Here is a 16,486-nt window from a genome sequence, read left to right on the forward strand (position 1 = left end):
GCTCTTTTCGAAGAGTTTGTAAAACGGTGTGGACATGGGTGACATGCTCTTTAATAGATTTGCTAAACACAAGAATGTCATCAAAGTAAACCACAACAAACTCACCAATATAAGGGCGAAAGACATGATTCATAAGGCGCATAAAAGTGCCCGGTGCTTCCGAGAGACCCATAGGCATGACTAACGACTCATACAAACCAAACTTGGTTTTGAATGTGGTTTTCCAGTCATCACCCTCTTGTATGCGGATTTGATAGTAACCACTCTTAAGATCAATTTTGGAAAATATAGTGGCACCACTAAGCTCATCTAGCATATCATCTAGGCGTGGAATGGGATACCTATAACGAACGGTGATAGCATTGATAGGTCTACAATCGGAGCACATGCGAAAACTACCGTCACGTTTTGGCACAAGAATGACCGGTACGACACAAGGGCTCAAACTTTCACGCACATGTCCATTGTCTATGAGATGCTTTACTTGCCTTTGAATTTCTTTGGTTTCTTCGGGGTTGATGCGGTAGGGAGCTTTGTTCGGAAGTGGTGCTCCGGGGATGAGGTCGATGCGGTGCTCAATGCCTCGTAGTGGAGGTAGTCCCGGAGGTAGCTCATCGGGGGAAACATCTTGAAATTCCTGCAAAAGAGAAGACAACACTAGAGGAATAGTGTGAGAAGTGTTAGTTTGTGGTGCATTGTCCTTGCGCACGAGGACGTAGTGTAGGACATTAGATGGGTTCTCACACACTTCTCTCATCTCACGTTTGGTGGCAAATAGAACTAGGTTCTTGTTTTCGCTCATCGTGGAGGCACCCAATTTGGGCTTGTGGCGCTCACTCTCTTTTTGGTGGCTCACTCTCTCACCATTCTCTCCACGATGGGTGGCTTGCTTATCGGTGATCACTTGGCTTGGAGACATAGGGCGTAACACAAACTCCTTTCCTTGCATCTTGAAGCTATAGTGGTTTGTATGCCCATTGTGGATGACTCCTCTATCGAATTGCCATGGCCGTCCAAGGAGAAGATGACAAACGGTCATTGGGATGATGTCGCACTCCAAGGTGTCTTCGTAGGCGCCGATTTTGAAGGAGACTTGTACTCGGTGCTCGACTTGGATAGTGCCGGGGTCCCTAAGCCATTGCACTTTGTATGGATGTGGGTGCTTCGTCTTGGGCAATTGGAGCTTGGAGAAAAGTTCTTCACTTGCGAGATTGTGACAACTCCCTCCATCGATGATGACCTTGACGGATCGTCCATTGATGCCGGCCTTGGTGTGGAATATGTGGCATCTTTGGTCTTCTTCTTGGTGATGTTGGAGAGTCAAGACTTTGGAGACAACAAGTGCGGGACTTGAGTCTTCATCACAAAAGACTTGTTCGTCTTCATTGTTCACTTGGCGATGCATGGCGACTTGCTCAAGGGCTTCCATTTCTCCTTCGCTCATGGAATCATAAGTGCCATCGTCGTTGAAGATCATGGTGCGCTTGTTGGTGCACTCATAGGACTTGTGGCCTCGGCCGCCGCAAGTGAAACACTTGAAGGAGCTCGTCTTGACGGTCTCATCGATAGGGGTTGATGATGATGAAGCTCTCGGCTTGAAGTTGCTTGTATTAGGATTGCTTGTAGTTGGCGAAGCTTTCTTGGAAATCGACTTGTCGATGTTGGAAGTAGAGGGTCTTGTAGTCGGTGTTGGAGTCGTTGAAGCTTGGTTATTGGAGAAGCCGTAGGACTTGGATGAGAACTTGGCATACTTGAAATCATCTTGCACTTGGCGTTCCGCTTTGGTAGCTTGGTGCACTAGCTCGATGAGATTTGAGTATGGTTGGAAGTCAGCCATCTTCTTGATAGGATGATTGAGTCCATTCAAGAAACATGCCATTGTTTGCTCATCATCTTCCGTCACATTGGCTCTTATCATTGCAATCTCCATCTCCTTGTAGTATTCTTCAACGCTCTTGGTTCCTTGCTTGAGTTGTTGGAGTTTCTTGAAGAGGTCGCGGTTGTAGTAGTTAGGCACGAAGCGTGCTCTCATGACATCCTTCATTTGTGCCCAAGTGGTGATGGGTGGTTCACCTCTTGCCTCGCGGCGCTCTATGATTTGTTCCCACCAAATGAGGACATAGTCTTAGAACTCAAGGGAAAAGCTATCGCGATCTTCTTCTCTTCTTCATAATTGTGCAAACGGAAGATCTTGTCAACTTTCAATGCCCATGAAAGGTATTCTTCGGGATCGTTGCTTCCGTTGAACTTGGGCATGGTGAACTTGAGCTTGCCTTAGCGTTGCTCTTCATTATGTTGGGGTCGGGGATGATGACGCCCATGTTGTAGATGATTGTTCAACTCATGGTGTTCTTGTCGCAGAGGGTTGTCAACCTCGTGTTGCTCTTGTCGCGGAGGATTCCCATTGTCGTCATGCTCTTGATGAACTTGATGGTCTTGGCGAGCTTGTGGAGGAGCTTGTCGAGCTCGAGGAGGAACTAGACGATGCCTGCGAGCTTGAAATCATCGTTCTTGAATTTCTTCGCAAAGTGCTTCCTCTTGTTCACGGGCTTGTCGGCCTCGGTCGGCAACGGCTCAACTCGAATCGCGTAGAGCTTGTTGCGCCGCAAGAGCTTGAGCATCACGGAGTTGTTGTTCTTGACGTTGTGTCTCGGCATCTTGTATGAGTTGGTGGAGACGCGCACGTTCGTCCTCTTCATGTTGGCGTTGTTGTTGCCGTTCTCGTGCTAGCGCAAAGGCTTCTTCGGTTTGACATCTTCGATGTTCTTGCGAGTCGGTGTCTCGAAGTGGATTGAGGTTTGCTTGACGGTCGATGCGCGCGGATCGACGAAGAGTGTTCGATGTCGGTGTACTTGAGTCAGAGAGGGTGAAGTCGGAGTGGCGACTTGAACGGCTCCTTCTTGAAGTGGAAGAAGAGCGGTTGAGAAACAAAGCGCGAATCTCGTCCATCCTTGCGCCATTCTCTTGCTTGTGATCGTCGAGCTTGTGGTCGAAGTAGTCCCTTATACGTTGCTCGGAAAGTAGCAAGTCGGCGGCAAGGTTGTCAATGCGTTCACTCATAGCTTGTTGCTCTTGATGCAAAGCACGTTGTGCACCAAAGAGGTGACTCTTGGAGACGAAGGAGTTCATGTCGTCGTCTTGTTCCATGAAGAGTGGGTCGGTAGAAGTACTTGGCCTATCCATCATTCCAAGAAAATTGTGAGTGGTAGAAAGAGAAGAATGAATACCAAATGTACCTTGACCGAAGTTGAAAATGAATCGATGATCACTCCAATGTAGGACAAGGAAATAGCCCAATTGGTACGAATTCTCGTCGGTTTCTCACACCTACACAAGTAAAAGCTTATGGTGAAGCTTGGTTAGGATGGTGGCACAATTTTTAATGTGAATGTAAGCAAGATTCAATAATGTTGGAGAAGATTCGCAAGATGCAATGTAACAAGTAGACCAAGCATATAAGGTACACGAAAACACACGCGCAAAAAGATAAGTGAGGTTGTGTAACCAAGGGTGAGCCAAAATGTGGAATCCACAAAATGCTCTTGTTGCACAACACTAGAGAGACGCTAGCACGATTGCATGATAGGCGGATACAAGAACTTGTGCACAACCTACTTAGCAAAAATGCAACGACTTCTATCCCAAATCTCTCCCTAATATATAATATATATTATATATATATGTATATATAATATATAATATATATATATATATATTATATATTATATTATATATATTATTATTTTCTATCCCTAATAATAAAGTACGGATTGACTCCGTGGGTTCACCGTCACATTACGTTTCTTCATGTAGAATTTACGCTTTTCCCTGAATTTTGTAATTTTGTAATTTACGCAAGCCTTCCTACGTAAGTGCTTGGGCCAGATCACCACATTGGGCCTCAGCCCGCTATCAGGCTGTTGTGAAAATAAAAAAGATGGAGAAAAATAATTGATCATAGGGGATCGATCTCACGACCTCCACATCAATGTTGAGCGCTGCCACCAACTGAGACAAGTCATGTTTACATGTAAAAGAGAGGATATGTATACATAGCGATCATGCTTCCTAAAAAGAGGAATTAAGGGAGAAGAGGAATTATATATACGGAGGAATTAAAAAGGAGAATTAAATCGGGTGCTCATATATGGAAGGAATGAAAGGGAAAATTATGGGGAGAGAGATGGTTTGGTGAAATTAATGGGAGAGAGACCAGATCAAATCGCAGCAATCCTGAATTATGGGAGAAAGACCCTAATTAAATCTCGCTCATATATGGAATCGAGGAATTAATTAAAGGCGGATTGATGGATTTAATGGAGGCCGATTATTGATTAAAGAGACCGATTAGATCGGTATTCATGCACAATGCCTGGAATGGATCCAAAATGTGCCAATATTCCACATGTTTTTTTAAATTGCAATATTCCGCAAGTTGAACAGAGAAAGATACTACAAGTGGCACGCAGGCCACGATATCGTTGTGATCTAGAAAAGTAGGCATGATAACAGTGTACACATGTTTAATAAAAGAAAAAGAAAAATAGATAATGAAAGATGAATATATTGAAAGTTTTTTTGCAAAAAAGGAAATATACTTACTCCTTATATGCGACAATTGTTGTGTAGCAAATGGTTCAAGGCATGACTGGTACGCAATCACTCCGAATATTAATGTTTTTTCTTTGACGTTGCTTATCTCCTTTGATTACTAAACCTTTTGATATCTTTGATTTTTTACTTCCTATTTTAATGCCAGCTTCACGTTAGCTTCACAACACGAACATGAGGTGCGTCATTTTGCTTCTAACCTCAGGGAATTTCTTTTCTTTCTTGAAGTATTAGCGAATTTTCACTCTTTGTGTCAAGAATATGGTCCTTGCTACTTTAATTTACTTTTAATATTGTTATGCTACCTGCAACATTATTTAAATAGTAATTGTATTTTGAGTTTATAACCATTTTTATTTTGTACCGTTGATATCTTTGATTTTTTACTTCCTGTTTTGATGCCAGCTTCACGTTAGCTTCACAAGTGAAACACGAACACGAGGTGCGTCATTTTGCTTCTAACCTCAGGGAATTTCTTTTCTTTCTTGAAGTATTAGCGAATTTTCACTCTTTGTGTCAAGTATATGGTTATTTCAAGAAAAATGATCTGTCTTGCAAACTGAAAACAATCTCATCCTGTAGTTTGATATTTTGGTCATTATTCCAAACTAACTTATCCATGTAGCAGACCGAAAACAATTGGATGCTGATGCAATCATGGCCTGAGATTATTAATGATTGAGGACATGCATAGGGTTGCTTCCTACTGGTACATAACTATTTTCTTTCTACAGGTACTATGTTGATTCTTCAGAGATCTCGTCTTCATGAGACTAGCGAAGGGGGTATACGTTAGGAAGAAGGGGAGATGAGATGAGTTTCTGAAGTTCACCATCCAATCCAAATATCACAAAAGGTGAGCATTACTATTCAAAGGGTTGACTAATTTATTAACCTCTTAATCTATTTTTACAGGAATTAACCCGATAGTATATGGGCTGAGTAATTTTGAACTAGCTACTATTTCTAAATGGAGTGCCATGTTCAAATAGAGGAAGCGAAGTTGTGGTGGGTTCTGAGGCATGCTTCAGGATAGGGGTGTACCATATTATTTTTCTCCCGTTGCAACGCACGGACTTTTTTGCTATTATATATATATATATATATATATATATATATATAATATTTTTATATAATAAAGCACGGATTGACTTTGTCGGGTTCACGTCACAATACGCTTTCTTTTTATGTTATAATACGTTTTTACAATTCATGTAGACAAAATCAAAATCCAAGGTGGTACTATTCCCCAAGAGCTCTAACAGTCGAGCTTTGGTTGAAACCTCGCGTACGTAATCGTGCTGGCCCAGTCGAGCTTTTGCTGAAACCTCGCGTACGTAATCGGGACGCCAACCACATGAGCTAGCTGTTGATTATGCTCAAATTGCAGCGCCCCAGTTAAAGTAGTATAGCGACAGGTCTATTTATTTTTCTTAAATATTTTTAACAATTCTTGGAAACAAGTGTGGACGATTTTCCTTAAAATATTTGAATATGAATACGTTTTTAAAATCGTGAATAAATATCAAAAATTCAAACAAAATTTTGAAACCTGAACAAATTTTGCAATTCCAAACGTTTATTTATTTTTTACATACGTTGTATTTTTAGAAGAATATACATTGAATTTTTTTACATAAATTTAACAATTTTACATACAAATTGAATATTTTTCTTCCGTTGCAACGCACGGGTCTTTTTGCTAGTTATTAATAATAAAGCACGGATTGAGTCTCCGGATTCACCGTCGCGTCATTTTTTTTGAAAAACCCCTGTGTTTTACTGTAATTAACCCGCACTATAGTTTTAATGCTAATAAACAGAGAAAACGTTTCGTGTGTTGGGCTTGGGCCTCGGCTCGGCCTTTTGGGTGAAAAAAAGAAGAATAGCACGAACGAACTGGTACGGGCGAGGGAAAAAACGCACGCCCCGTCTCGACCTCCAACGCGCCGCTGGCCCCCTGCCACGCTGCTGCGCACCGCCGGCCCCCGACACGCCGCCGTGCGCCGCCGCAGCGGACCCCCGCCACGCCGCCGCGCGCCGCCACCGCCTCTACGACGTCCGCCGCCCCACCCCTGTGGCTTTCCATCATCGGAGACACACGACGCCGGCGCCACACCATCCCCCAACTCCTCTCCCCCCTCCTCCTCTGCCTCCACTGCTCTTCAGCTGGCCAACTCCCTACTGAGGGAGCCATGGAACTGGTCGGCCGAGGTGCTCCCCGTCATCCCGTCGCCGGCTGCTGCTCCGGGCCCGCCTCCTCTCAGCTGACATCGCTAGAAATTGGCGGCACCACCAGATCCCCCGTCTGAAAGTCCCCAAGTACCAGGTGCTTGCTCCCAGATCCGCACTATATACCCAATTTTTGCTTGATTGTGCAGATTTGTAAAAAATTCGATTTGGAGATGAGTTAGAATAACCTTGTGAATTATTGCTAACCTTGCAAGAGGCAGACAAGGAGGGTCTGATTGTTGCTGAGCCGAGCTCGTAAACGTCTCACTCATGTGGATTTGTGCTATTCTGAATCTTCTTCTCTGAAGTGTGTTGTTTCAGTTTCAGACACAAATGTGTTGCGCTTGCAGTGCATACCAATGCATAGTTTACCGATGTGTATGTGTGTTCATTTGATTTCACTCCAGTTTACCGATGTGCATACGTGTTCATTTGATTGCACCTCAGTTTACCAATTCTTTTTACTGATCCAAGTTCAACATAATGTCTGTATTGTGCCCTCCAAACCTGAAAATTCCTACTTTTGGTTAATAAATCATGTTGTTCTCAAGACTCAACTATGGATGATCAGAACATTAGCAACCTTGAAGTAGCAGTTCTGTTATGTTCATAATTTACTTAAAATTGAAATTTGAAAAGAGCATGAGTTTTGGGCTTTATTCTTCACCAGGATCTTTTAGTGTGTGCCTGCAACCATAGCTTCCATCGTCATTACCTTAGGTTTTTCTTTTTTCCATATGTTCGGCTAAGAAAAGTCTTCTAGCGTCATTGCCTTAGTTTCTTTTCCATATGTATGGCAAGTAAAAGTGACATGCATTTTAAATCATTGGAAGTAAGCTTTGATGTGTTGTGATAACAATTAATCATGTACCTTCATCTGCATGAAGAACAAAGTTTTTTCATGATTTTGTATATCCTTCAGTTTCTTGTTGTAACCTGAAGAATTCACAAGCATTCATATGTAGAAGTGAGTAGAATTCATATGTAGCAGCGAGTCATGTTTGTACGTTTATACATTAGAGGTGTTTGTGCATGAGTCAATTGGTTGTAGCAGCAGGTAGCAAGTCTTCTCCAGAGTTGACAAAAAATATATTATTAGTGATTACTGCAACTCTTTTTTATTATTACAATTGATTTTCGCATTATCTGATTACTCCATCAATGAATCGCCATTTAATCGTATCTTTACGTAAGGTTAAACTTCTATTTTTGTTTCCCTCAAGCATACCAGGTCAAGCATGGTAGAAAAGTTGAATGTTTAATACTTGTTAGATAAGCTCAGGTTCAGCAGTTTCAGAACATTTTCGATATACAAATAGTGCTTCAGTTCAAGAAGACGTGTTAGTTTTGAATTCTCCTTGTGAACACCTCTTTACTTCAGAGCATCTAAATAGTGATGTACCCACTTTAGTTAGGACATAAGATGTATCAGAACTTTTAAAGACATTTTCTATAGTTAGGTTAAGAGATATATGATGGTGATGCCAGTGGTCGTGCCTGCCTTATCCAAAAGCCATATATTTTTGCAAAATAGATTATTACTCGATTAGTTATTTCGAATTTGACCTCAAAAGTAAAGTAATGATGAATCAGGAACTTCATCTAATCGTCACCCTAAAGAGCATACTCCTTATGTTACTATTTCTTTCCCTAATGATGAACCAGGACCTCCATTTAATTCTGACCCTAGATAGCATGCTCCCTCCGTTACTATTGTTTATTTAATGGCTGGCCAAATGAGCTGCAGGAGCAAGAATTGCAGGATTAAAACAAAAAACCGGGGAAGAATATAATGTCAGTGTGATTTGTTACCAACGGCAATTCTCCACTGGAGCTCTATGTGCAGCAACAGAAAGTATGACTTCTTCACGAAAACATCTTGATCCTTGTTTTTTCGTACTACTATTCTATAGTAACAAAACACACCATCAAGTTCCCAGGATATCTTGGTCATTTTTCTGTTCTGTAAAACAAAACATGTTTAAAGGATTATCAATTGTGGCTGAAAACCTGTAAATCCTTTGCTCCTCTAGAAAATGGAGTTTAGCCTTACAAAGAAGAAGCAGAAAAAAACTCGGAAGTCCACCTTATGCGCCTCTGCCTGTATGTTTACAACTTCCAAGTGGCCAGATTTTATCAGTTGTTGATAGATGAAAGACCAACCAATTTATGCCTAACATTTGTGTCTCTACATTTATGCACTACCATTATAGAGCTCAAGTCATCAGCTGCAGCACCAAGCAAGTCAAGAAGTTTGCCTATGGTGAGTGCCTGTTGGGTTATGTGTTCATGGCTTTCGCCACGGTCATTTTGTCCGTCGTCCTGCAGTGTTGAAGGTGTTCTGGAGACACTGGTTGGCGTGGCATTCACCAGTTAATGGTACATCACACCGTCAACGCCACCGATGGCATCACCAATGTCCGTCGGTCGAGGTTCACGACATTGTAAGATTGAAGACAGAGTTGTGTGCTATGCTTTGTACATTGGAGTGGCCCATGACTACGTTGGTCAGATTGTCCTTCTTTGCATATGCGTACTTCTCAAGCAGATACGACCCAATCAAGGGCTCCTCTTTGATGAAAGGAGAAGGATGAAGAAGTCAAGCTATTGGAGAGGTCAATTGAGGAGCTCGAAAGTACTTTATTTGCTCTCAAAAGTAGCTTTATTCAGTTTGAGTGAATTTTGTGGCCTAACTGTTGTAGCTATTCATTTTTCCATGCATTCTGAATGTTAGTACACACCCATGTTGGTATAGAACTCCTGTTGTTATGCCTGCGTTATCACAACAACTTTCCCAGTTTTTGTGCATAAACATACATATGTGGACTAAACTCTTTCCCTTATTTTTTGTTACTTGCTCAGCCAATACATATGTATGCTAATATAGTTATTTTCGTATACTTCTAATCCCAGAAACACAATACAAATCCTAAAAGAAGTTATTTTTTGTAATTAAAATTGCTAGCAGTGACCTCTGTGTTATACGTTATGAAACATCCTATGATCTGAACATCATGAACCTGCCTGGAAACACACATTAGCATTGACCATGAAAGAATTTTTCACTAAGAAAAGAGAGACTGATTCTTGGGTATAGATTCGACAAATTACGTTTTTCTATCTGGCATGGGCTTTGCCCCACATGGGCCGAGATTGTGAGCAGCGACTTTGCCCTTGCATATGGGCCGAGATTGTAGAGAAGCAGCAGCAAAAATTAGTTGATTTTACGGGGATCGAACTCATGACCTTGAGTTTCATCTCAACGCGCACTGGGCTAAAGTCGTGCACGTGTTCACCGTCATGCTTTTTTTAAGTCGCTTCTTTCAGAAACGGGCACACACAAAAAAAGATGCTATTTTGAGGACTCGAACACGGGTTGCCAGATTAGTGCACAGATCGAGCGTCCAAGTCAGCTGGCCCCTCATATGTTTGGAGTAACAAGGATTACCCTCTAGTCTATCATATAAGGAGGATTTTCGATCGCCTGCGTATTTTCCTCAAAAATAAAAAAACCTCACGGTGCATTATACTTAGACAGTTGATTCACCTTTTAAATAGTCCCATACCGCTCTCTTAAACCCAATCTTTGTAATTTATATACATCTTCGAATTTTCTCGGTATATCAAGGAGCCATCTCGGGAAACAATATAGAAGGAAATAAGTCCTTCCATAATAAGGATAAGGAAGGAAATACAGAAAAATAAAGAAGGAAAGAGGGAGGGAGTTCATGTCTCTTGACAGAATAAGGAAGAAAAAAGAGAAAAATAAAGAAGGAAAGAGGAGACAAAATAAGGAAGGAAAGACGGCGGGGATTTCATATGTTGTATGGCAGGATAAGGAAGGAAAGAGGGTGGGGGATTTCATCTCTAGACAGAGGAAAAATGGAAAGTGGAAGCTGTCCCATAATTAAGGTAAGGAAGAAAAATATAGAAAACTAAAAAAGGAAAGAGAGGGAGGGTCTCCAAATGGCACTAAACATCTCCGTCCATGGATATAGTAGCAACGCCAAATTAAGTTGAACTACTTTTTATATCTGAATTGTTGACGTCAAATTATAACTCAAAAGCAAATTTGTTGGAATTGTTTAACATGCGCAAAAAAATACTATGTCTAAATCACAATAAACATGATTCATTCTATGTTCATCATGTACAATATTTTTTTGAGAACAAAACAAATATTCGCTCTTATTTTTTCTGCTCGACCAGCTAGAGCCCGTCACAAACTCTTACAATCCTCCTAATAAAAATAATGTTGATCACCAAAGCACAAGCAGTCGAACTCCCTGGTGTGTGCGACACAAACTCCACACTTTACTTTGTTCTATTAGCCAGTGATAGAGGATCTTTGTACAATGCTCCTGATATCATTGCCCCGCAAAAATTCTTCTAATATCATTACCCCGCAAAAAATGCTTCTAATATCATTGGACACAAATAGTGCTATGCTACCCAGTCCCTAAACCTAGCCCACACTGGTTCATGGAAGTCTTTGTTGCCTCCGTAGTGAAGCAAGAATGTTGTACCAAGACTTTACTATTTTTATTATAGTGCGATATTTTTGGGGCATCGCTGCATCACTAAGCAATGCCAACAAATACGTGAAGAGATACTTGCGACCAGGTAGATATTTCTGTGATTTAAATTGCACACACCTACAGTACACTTATGAATTCCTTTCACGGTTATGTTTTTGCGCAACACATCTTTTCATGTTGTTTTTCATGTGGTAGTGTGGAAGATTTCAAAGAGTTTACTAATGTCATCATGTCTGGCAGTCGGTCGTGGGAGGAGGACATGTCTGGCAGTCGGTCATGGGAGGAGGAGGAAAGGGAGTCTTGAGCTATTGGGTTTAGGAAGTATGGTTTTTTTTTCTTCTCCCATTACAACGCACGGGCATTTGTGCTAGTATGTTTTATGCAAGGTGTTGCTATGATATGATCCAAGATGATCGAGTATGACAATCTTAATGTTGTATGATGCTATGGTTCTTGCTTAAAAGCTCTTTGCTTATCTTTCCTCTTTGCTTAAAAGCTTGGTTGGCTCTTCGATGTTTGAGCTCTTTTCTCATGCAATGCTTGACGAACCAAGATAGCAAGTGAGTATGCGATGACAACTTTGTGACACAAGAGCTGATACCAATATAGGCAACAATGATGTATGTATGTATGATATGGGAAGTATGATCACTAATGTGCACAAGTCTCGTTGCCGGCAATACTCAATGGCTAGTCTCGAAGGGTAAGAAACGCGAAGGAGTAAGGCTATGATGGCTATCAATGTAATGGCAAGAGTGATATGTCCAATACCAAGATGAGGTTACCGGTCTTGCTTCCGGTATGGTGTCAAAATGGTGGCACGAATACCAAGTCATAGTCTAGGTGGTCGTTGTTGATGACGTGTCCGTGGCGAAAAATGAGCGGCGATGATGTCGATGTCGAACCGTACCTAGATAGACGAAACACAAAAGGATACGGTACCGCAACTAAAATTCTCAAAACCAAGTGCGACAAAAAGCATCGTAGTAGGTAGCGGGAAATGGTGGTGTGGGTTGGTATATTGGAAAGGTTTGCAGAAGTCGGTGGTGGTGTAGCGGATGAGCAGTGGTCGTCCAGAAATGGACGGATGTCCGGTCACCGGACGTCCGGTCGGGTCGGAAATCCGCTAATTGCAGCTCGGGTTAGAGGTTCCGGTCGTCCGGTAAGGTCGGACGTCCGGTGGTTCCTGCGGCTCCGGATGTCTGGTAAGTTGCGGTCGTCCGGTGGGTCGGGGGCAAAATTGATATGAATTTCATGGATTTTGGATGAATTTCGAGGTGGAGATGGTGGGGAAAGGCTAGGTACACTTGCAACACAACAAATTCACGGATCAAAACCAACAAAACATCATCAAAACTCACTAATCACAAGAAAAAATTTTGGGGCTACTTTTTTGGGGATTTTTGGATTAGGACGAAAGACAACAAAATCAAGCTAGAAAACGAAGAGGGGGGCTCCGAAAGCGTGATCAACCTGGCTCTGATACCAAGATGATGTAGGGTAGGGACCCCAATCGCCCGATCTTTCACGAAAGGAGTAGATCCCGGGGAAATCACGAAGAACACGGGGACGAACGGAGGGAAAACACAAGAGTAAATCACTAAACCGACACGAATAAGTCACACATGGGCTAGATCCTCGAGTACATAGGTAGAGATACACGAACCCACGGACAACTAAGGACGATACAAGGGTAGCCGGTTCTTCTCCGTGAGGAGGTCTTGATGGGGCCGCCCAAGAGGGGGTCTTGGTGATCTTCTCCGCAAGGAGGTCTTGAATCCGCTTGGGGGATCTTCTCCGGTGGAGGCTCGAATCTCCGAGGAGAAGGTAACCAAGTGGATGAGCAAAGCTCTCTCACAAATATGAGCTAAACATTTGCTGACCCTAGAAAGGAGGTGGGAGAGGTCTATTTATAGTCTAAGTGCAAATGGGGGCGAAAGTAGGGGTACATGGGCCTCGGGCCCGAATCTGGACGCAGCCAGGTACCGGACATCCGCTAGTGGCCGGTCGTCCGGTGTCTCAGGAGCGGCCGGTCGTCCGGTGTCCTCCGGACGTCCGCTGGTTCGACTCTATGATGGGGGTGCCGGACGTCCGAAAACGTCGGGCTTCCGCTGATGTTGGTTCGGGTGCCGGTGCGCCGGTCGTCCGGTCCGGACCGGACGTCCGCTCGTTTGCTTCAGGTGCAGGGGCACCGGTCGTCCGGTGGATGCTCGGCTGATGCTTCAGGCGCCGGACGTCCGGTCCCGGCCGGTCGTCCGGTGGATGGGACTTTTCCTTCAGCCCTCCTTCTTCTCCGTCTTATTGTCCATCTTCCTCTTCTTCTTGTCCTTGCTCCTTAGCTTCTTCATTGTACCTAAGTATGCACAAAGTATCCATATGAGGTAGTAGGCATGCTTCATGTGCATCAAAGTGGAACTGTGAGAGGAGAGATGTCACCTCGGTTTCAAGAGCTCTTGCACATGATCGAGTCATGGGTCCACTAGGCCCTTGATGAGACGATGGTAGGTCCATGGGGATGACCTTGGGATGCTCCGCATCACCCCGTCTGGACGCGCTGCGGCTATGGGCTGCCCTAGGTCGGCCTGACCGCCCCTAGAGCCTCGAGGTTCGCCGCCCTGCAATGAAGAAGAACGAACGAAGAACGAGGAAGAAGAAGAACAAGGGAGAGGGAAAAGTAAAGGTAAAAGATGTAGATAGATTTGTTCGATTGTGTGTTGTTGTTCAATCGGCCGTCACCCCTTGGGTATATAAGAGGCGGCTGGACTTCCCGTGCAAGGAAAAGGTTTGGATTCACGTCCAAAACCCTAGTCAAATTCGGATTGGTTTTGTCCGAACTTTCCAAAACTATTTGGTTTAAACTGGCTGCACCTTGCAGGTCTTTTTTGTGGTGGTAAACGACCTCGGATGAAAACAAGCCCAAAAGCAATCTTGACCGTTTCGACGAGGCGAACAACTTTCATGTTGAACATTGTTTGATCATAGGTCATCTTCATGGCCAAATTGCTCGTGCAAAATAGCTAAATATTCACGTAGCTCATCAGACATACCCACACATGTGTCTGGTTCTGGGCGTCATATTTTGCCTATTGGAGGGTCGTGCTGTGCAGGCTCTAACATTTGCATACGACCTCGGATTGGGACGATCTTTATATTAAAATCGATCGTTTAGACGAGACGAAGACAACCCGTGTAGAAACTTTTCCCATATGAGGCCATCTTGGGGGCGTAATCAGCTGAATAGTGTTCTGAATACAAAATCTGAGTACTTCGAACAGAACTTCGGCCTTAGAGATGAGACCGGATGACTATGGCCCAAATATCAAAGTTTTTCCTTTTTACGATATAGAACTTTCTCACTTTGAGCACTTCTCCATTCGAGGCCATCTTAATTAAGTTCTTCGCCGTGCCGAAATCTGGTGTCAACAGACAGTAACATTACCGTCAGCATCAATCTTCTTCTTGAAGATCCATTTATTCTTGATGGCTTGCCGATCAATGGGAAAGTCAACCAAATTCCACACTTTGTTCTCATACATGGATCCCATCTCAGATTTCATGGCCTCAAGCCATTTTGCGGAATTTGGGCTCACCATCGCTTCTTCATTGTTTGTAGGTTCGTCATGGTCAAGTAACATGACTTCCAGAATAGGATTACCATAGCACTCTGGTGCGGATCTTACTCTAGTTGACCTACGCGGTTTGGTAGTAACTCGATCTGAAGTTTCATGATCATCATCATTAGCTTCCTCACTAATTTTTATAGGTGTCACAGGAACCGGTTTCTGTGATGAACTACTTTCCAATAAGAGAGCAGGTACAGTTACCTCATCAAGTTCTAATTTTCTCCCACTCACTTCTTAGCAACAAATGTCTTGCCTTCGGATCTGTGATAGAAGGTGTACCCAATAGTTTCTTTTGGGTATCCTATGAAGACACATTTCTCCGAGTTGGGTTCGAGCTTATCAGGTTGAAGCTTTTTCACATCAGCATCGCAGCCCCAAACTTTAAGAAATGACAACTTTGGTTTCTTGCTAAAGCCACAGTTCATAAGGCGTCATTTCAACGGATTTCGATGGTGCCCTATTTAACATGAATGCAGCCTTCTCTAAAGCATAACCCCAAAACGATAGCGGTAAATCAGTAAGAGACATCATAGATCGCACTATATCTAGTAAAGTACGATTACGACGTTCGGACACACCATTACGCTGTGGTGTTCCGGGTGGCGTGAGTTGCGAAACTATTCCGCATTGTTTCAAATGTAGACCAAACTCGTAACTCAAATATTCTCCTCGACGATCAGATCATAGAAACTTTATTTTCTTGTTACGATGATTTTCAAATGTTTCAGACTTATATTTCATTAAGTAGATATACCCATATCTGCTCAAATCATTTGTGAAGGTGAGAAAATAACGATACCCGCCGCGAGCCTCTATATTCATGGGACCACATACATCAGTATGTATGATTTCCAACAAATCTGTTGCTCGCTCCATAGTTCCAGAGAACGGCGTTTTAGTCATCTTGCCCATGAGGTATGGTTCGCAAGTACCAAGTGATTCATAATCAAGTGATTCGAAAAGTCCATCAGAATGGAGTTTCTTCATGCGCTTTACACCAATATGACCTAAACGGCAGTGCCACAAATAAGTTGCACTATCATTATCAACTCTGCATCTTTTGGCTTCAACATTATGAATATGTGTATTACTACTATCGAGATTCAACACAAATAGACCACTCTTCAAGGGTGCATGACCATAAAAGATATTACTCATATAAATAGAACAGCCGTTATTCTCAGATTTAAATGAATAACCGTGTCACATCAAACAAGATCCAGATATAATGTTCATGCTTAACGCTGGCACCAAATAACAATTATTCAGGTCTAAAATTAACCCCGAAGGTAGATGTAGAGGTAGCGTGCCGACGTCGATCACATCGACTTTGGAACCATTTCCCACGCGCATCGTCACCTCGTCCTTAACCAATCTTCGCTCAATCCGTAGTCCCTATTTCGAGTCCCAAATATTAGCAACAGAACCAGTATCAAATACCCAGGTGCTACTGTGAGCTCTAGTAAGGTACACATCAATAAC

This window comes from Triticum dicoccoides, chromosome 5A (assembly GCF_002162155.2).
Source record: "Triticum dicoccoides isolate Atlit2015 ecotype Zavitan chromosome 5A, WEW_v2.0, whole genome shotgun sequence".
Lineage (NCBI taxonomy): Eukaryota > Viridiplantae > Streptophyta > Magnoliopsida > Poales > Poaceae > Triticum > Triticum dicoccoides.